This window comes from Vicugna pacos, chromosome 11 (assembly GCF_048564905.1).
Source record: "Vicugna pacos chromosome 11, VicPac4, whole genome shotgun sequence".
Lineage (NCBI taxonomy): Eukaryota > Metazoa > Chordata > Mammalia > Artiodactyla > Camelidae > Vicugna > Vicugna pacos.
In genome coordinates, this window is record NC_132997.1 from 39,179,736 (window position 1) to 39,186,041 (window position 6,306).

The following is a 6,306-nucleotide window of genomic DNA, read 5'->3' on the forward strand; positions in this document are numbered from 1 at the left end:
GTCTTTGGATTTTTAGTGGTGACCAAAGTAGCACCAGTTCAGTTTGTCAGTGGACATCAAAGAAATGTGATCAAAAAATCCTGCTGATCAGACCTGAGCACACAGGTGGGCATCTCCCTGTGGGGACACTCTGCGTGGGCCTGCTGTCACCCGAGGGATGGCTCTTCTAAACCCCTGGCCTCCTTGGACGGCCCGGCCTCTTCCCGGCAGGTGTGATCAGCAGAATTCTTCCTTTAACTTAGCCGCAGTCTGCCCCACGGAGCCTCCTGCTCCTGAGGGTGCCGCCTAGGGCCCTAAAGCTTAGCCTTTCTCACCAACAACTTTCTGATCTCTGAAGACAGCCCACATATTCTGCCAAGACTTCTGTCAAAGCTGAATGTCCCCAGTCCCTTCCACTGCCCCTCCGGAAGTCTCGTTTGGGGCCAAGCCCTCTGAACACGCCCTCATTTACAAACCCCCTTTCAGAGTGCAGCCTTGAGGAGCTGGGCCTGTGGTTTCATCTTTCTTTCTTTTTTTTTTTTTAAAGGGCTGCGAGGCCAGGCTGAAATCCTTAAACTGGATTTCAGGGATGTCTGTGGCGCCCCAGGGAAGGCTGCCAGGTGTGATGATTCCTTTTTTGTTTGGCTTTGTTCAAGTCCCACCCCGGACTTTCCTCCAGTGCTGAGTCACTGCGTCATGTCCTGCCAAAGCCCTTTAGAAAGGACTTAGAGGTTCCCTCCGCCCTGTGATCCTCTGGGAAGCTGGTCCCCTGGGCAGAGAGCTCCCTTGCAACCTGCCCCCAAACTGGCCTCACACGTCCAGACAGGAGCCTGGAGAAAAGCAGCAGCCAAGGAGACGGCCCAGGAAACCTGGTTGTGTCCAACTATGTGCCCAGCAAGGGAATCCCAGAACCATGCAGTTCACCCATCACTCCCGATGGAGCAGAAGGGAGCGCTCCCCATCCCCCCAGGGAGGAAGCAGGAGGTCCCCCTCAGATTAGAGAGACACTCTCTCCTCCTGGGGTCACAGCTGGAGCACCGAGGGGCGTCACCTGGCCCCCTTCTGAGGTGGCTCCGCTCTAGCGGAGGGCCTTCTCCTGAGAAGGGACTGGCTAGGCGTCATTAGCTGGCTCCCCCGGCAGCTGGGGAAGGGGGCACCAGCTGGCAGAGGGACTTGGCCGGGACACTGGTAGCGTCCTCTGGACTCCAACTCATTTCTGCTGGAAAAAGCTTTGGGGAACTTCTGACAGACACGTTCCTGAGGCGCTTCTGCAGTTGCTCCTCAGGGCTCTTGTTTGTTTTGTTTTTACCACATCTGTGTTCTTGAAGGTAATTCGGGGTCTAGTCATTCTGATTTCAGCGAAGAGGGAAAATAAGAGGGTATCTACGCCCTGCTTGTAGCTCTATAATGAAAAATGCTGTTTTGTTTTGTTCTCTAACTCTCTAGAAGACGTTATGTGTTCATGCTCTCCCCCAGTAGCCTCAGACCCACGGCTTCTCACTCTGAAGCTGGATTCGTTTTCTTCCATTGCAGTGCCTGGTGGGGAAGGACAGAAACTGATCTAGTAAACTGAGGTCACAGTTTGTCCTACACTCTGATTTGACTCCTTCCCCTCCGCCCCCACAGTGGGGAGGTAATTAAGTTTGTTTGTTTGTTTGTTAGATTTTTTAAATGGAGGCACTGGGGATTGAACCCAGGACCTCAGGCATGCTGGGCATATGCTCTACCACTGAGCTATGCCCTCCCCAGCCTACAAGTCTGACTTGAGACGTTATTTTTGTTCGGCACAGGACTCTATGAGTTATCCAAAGACCTTTCACAAATTCCTCTTTGGCTTATACTATTCAGGGTAGATGCTCTTGTGAGCGACGAAGAAGTCTCTCTGTTACATAGAATCACTGCCCTGATGGCATCAGAGGGAAGTTACCCGTTTGTGTGCCTCCTTCCGAAAAGCTGTGAACCTCTTGAGGCAGGAACTGGGTTTTGTTCATTTGTGAACAGCCATCAGCTGGCACGTAGCAGGCATTCAGGAAAGGTTTTTGGATGAAAGACAACAAAGAAGAGCACAGACTTTGGGGGGACAGAAAACCTGACAGCCAGTGAGCCCCAGCCAATCCTTCATCGTCTCTTATTCTCAGAAGGTGCACTGGACCTTTGGGCTCCCCCGAGGAGGGAAGCCCTGTTTCAGGTTCTGTCACTGTGATGACAAACAAGCCCAGCAGAACCAGTCCTTGACTGAGCCCTTTTGTGAGAGCTCGCCACCCCGCCCACCAGGCCCGTGGGGCACGTGGGCAATGGCCAGAACCAGGACACGCCCACCAGTGTCAGTTTCTGGCTGCCAGGGGGATGGGCTAGCATGCTGGGCGCGGCCTCTTCCCAGTTTATCCCTGAGCTCAGCAAGGGTAACTTTGCTGAGGGTTGACTAGGGAAAAAAATCAGGATCCTCTTGGTAAGAAACAAAAGGCAGAATAGATTTGTGGTCAGAACCGTACATTGTCTGTTACCGCAGTCAAGCCTTCTACCTGCAACCTGGCTGGAGCTGGTCAGGGAAGTCTTCACAAGGAGGGCGATAGTCTCAAAGGATGACTCAGTGCTTATCAGTTAGACAGGGTGGGGAAGAACATTCCAGGCAGAGGGAGGACTGCAAACACACCAAGAATGTTAAGTTCATGCCACTGGAGGTGGGAGTGTCGGAAGATAAAAAAGTTGTGGGGGGCAAGTGAGGGGCCTTGAGCTATCAGGCTGAGAAGCTCAAACTGTTCCCAGGGACAATGGGAGCCTTTAAGGGATCAGGCCGGGGGCATCCGGGACAGATCTCAGTGAGAGTTCCCGCAGACTGCCGAAGGTGAGCGCGCCTGCGTGAGTCCAGAAGCAGCGAGTCCAGCGCTGAAGCTGCTGCAACTACAGCCAGCCGTTCCCTCTAGCCTCCCAGTCTAGTACTTTGCTGTCCAGGGGATGACTCCCGAGGAGGAAGGTGGCCTTGGCCACTTCCTGTCCTGCCCTGGGGGGTCTTTCTCTGTAGGTGTGATGTGGCACCAGGCCACTGCATCTCTGTCCCTGTGATGAGGAGCAGATACTGGTTTCCACAGCTTTCACCCTCAGCCCATAAATTCTGAAATAGCTCTGTGAGCCCTGGGCCTGGGTGTGAGTTTCTGGGGACTTCCACGACCCTGTGTAAGTGTCCAAGTTCCCTCATGGCACTGGGCCACAGTGGACCCTATCTGATGCCCCAGTAACCTGTGACTACCTTCCTTCCCTGCCAGCCCATTCTTGGCTGTGGACCCAGCCCTCGGGCTGGGCACTGCTGGAATTCCGGGGCCACCGGCCTGGAGATGAGGGCTTATGTGTTTCTGTGATGTGCTCTAGAGCCGAACTCCAATCAGCATCTCTCAGACCCACACCCCAGGAGTGCCTGACACTCAGCTTGCCTGGACATGCCTGCCTCACTCTGTCTGGGCCAGTCAGCTCCCACCCAGGGCCACAGCTTTACAGCCAAGCCTTCCTCTCTGACACTCAGTAGTCCTCTTACTGCCAGAATGCCTCGCTGCTGGAGTGACCAGGCTGCCATGGGTGAACCGTGGCCCCCCCACCCCGTTACCCCTGTGCCTGCTGTCTGTAGCCCCCCACAGGTAAGTTCCCTACTCCCCACCTCCATCCCACCCTGTCATGAATTGATCCTAATTGAAACAGCAGTCAGTCATCTACGCTCAGCCCCTGGCCTGGTGGGACACAGGCCGTCACCTCGTAACCTAGGGTGGACTGACCCACTGCAGACATCAGACTCTGTCCTGGTCCCCATGTCTCCCTGTGCCAGTCCGACTGGGGCCCATTGTCCCACGTTGCCCCTCATTTCAGCCCCTCCTCCCTTCCCGGGCTGCCTCTGTCCCCCTGACAGATCCATTCCCAGGTCTGTGTTCTGAGGGAACACACCAGCTGGGGCAGACCCTTCTACACCTTAGGCGAAGTCACTGCTCTGCCCCCCTCCCCACCTCCCCGTGTGACCATACATGACATGTAAAGCCCCCTCTGCCCCCAGAGAGCCAACACCACCCTTGCACAAGCAGGCAGGGACCAACCCTGCATGGTCGCAGCTGGCAGAACCAAGCTGGCCTAGAAACCTGCTGTCACAGTGCCCCCTTGTGGCCGGCTCCAGCTAGCAGGAAGGCTAAATGTCTGCCTCCGGGCGGCCACCCACTGCCCAGGCTGTGGAGGGGGACCCCCGGCCCTCGTCAGCACTGGGCGCTAGGAGTTCCACATTTGCTTGTACGTCAGCCTTCTGGAGAGTCATGTGTCCTCACTGCTGAGCAGTATCTCCAATTAGATTTCAAAGACACTTAATTGAAAAACAAAAAACACACAAAAGACAATTGTAGGGGTTGAGTATAGCTCAGTGGCAGAGCACATGCTTAGCATGCCGAGGCCCTGGGTTCAATCTCCAGTACCTCCATTTAAAAAAAAAATACACACACATGCACTGACCTTCAGTGGGTCACTTTGTTCCCTAGATAGGGACCTGCCCAAGGCCACCTGGCTGGACACAACCAAGATACACCTTGGGTTTCAAGGCCAGTAATGTTCCCACTGACTCCTACATGTTTTTCTTTAATTAGTTATTTTTTTAATATTAAATGCAACGTATGCATCTGGTAAAAAAAAATATTAGAGACAAATCATAGATATAAACTTAAAAGTATCTAGAATAAAACCGAATATCTTCACCAACTTAGGATAAGAAAATATTTCTTAGGCAAGACACAGAGAGCAGAAACTACAATGGGAAAACATTGATAAATTAGATCTTACCAAAGTTTTAAACTTCACCAATAAGAGAATTAGTAGATAAGTTTAGGACTGGGAGAAAGCACCCACAAAACATACCCAGGAAGGAACTTGATGGAAGAACGCTTAAGAATTCCTACAATTCTTAGTCAGAGTACAAACTTCCAGCTATAAGGTGAGTACGTTCTGAGACTCGCAGATGTAATAAACAGTCTTATGGTTACCGGGGGAAAGGGGGTGAGAAGGGATAAATTTGGGAGTTCAAGATTTGCAAATGTTAACCACTATATACAAAAAAGGATTAAAAAAAAGTATCTTTTCTGTATAGCACAGGGAACTATATTCAATATCTTGTAATAACCTTTAATGAAAAAGAATATGAAAACCCCTTGGTGGGTTTGGTGGTCAGCTAATGACTGGACAGAGATTTCCTTTAGTGCCGGAACCACTAAGTCTCCCTACCTTTTCTACGAAACTACTGTGCATGCTGGGGGTCTGCCCTCAATACCCCAGCAAGCAACTTTCACCTCTGCCTCAGGCTTTACCTCCTGCTCTCCCAGAGCCTCACAGTCAGTCAGCGGTTAAGGCCAGTGCAGGTCTTTCCTAGGCACATGTACAACTCCGCACAGGCATGAGGCCTTCTAGAATTCTAGGAATACGCTTTTCCAAGCCCTTGTGAGTATCTTATTCCCCAGTTTTTCCTTTTGAGTGTTTTGATCAGCCTCCTATTAGCCCCAACTGGTGTTACCACCCCAGGCTGCTGATTGGTTTTGACAAAAGGCCAATTACAGTTGTTTGAACAGAACAAGCTCTGAGCCATGTCAAATAAAATAATCCCTAAGATGGGAGATTTTCCAGGGCGCTGTCAGATCAAATAGTGACAGTTCTCTGGGGACGGCATCTTTTGGAAAGCTCCAAACCATTCCGTCCTGTCCAGTGGCAGTCAGGCTGCGGGTTTTCACAGCTACTGTGGTCGTAAGGCCTTTAGTTTTCAAGTCTACCATGGAGCTTGAGTGAAGGCTGGAAATAAGGCAAATTAAAACAACATAAAACTTGCTATTCTTGCCCTGATTTAGCCATTTCCCTTCAATAAATGATACTCAGGTTGCTGAAAACCTTTGGTTATTTCCAGAGTTCTGAAAAAGTTGATTTCAATGATTTTTTGCCAGTGTTCTCATTGTTTTAACGGAGGAAATGTTTTCTGGGGTCTCTATCTGGCTATTCTTAAAGTGCTTCTCTTGGTTTGAGTATTTACGTGATTTTTCGTTTGTTTGTTCTGGGAGTTCTTTCTTAACTTGGCTTTTAAAGGGGTAGTTTTTCACTGCACACCCTTAAAGTTTTTTTCTCTAAAGTCAAACATTCATTTATTGGGATCTGTCTCAGTGTTGACCACTCCGTATCAATTTCCCTTCCACTCAGTAAATTCAAGTCTTCCTTTATTTCAGGAAAGTTGTTTGAATGTTGACCCTAATATTTTTTTCTGACCCATCGTTCAGTTTCCCTAACCAAGGGGACAGAATGTCCTCTTCCGTGCTGAATGGCCTCTGT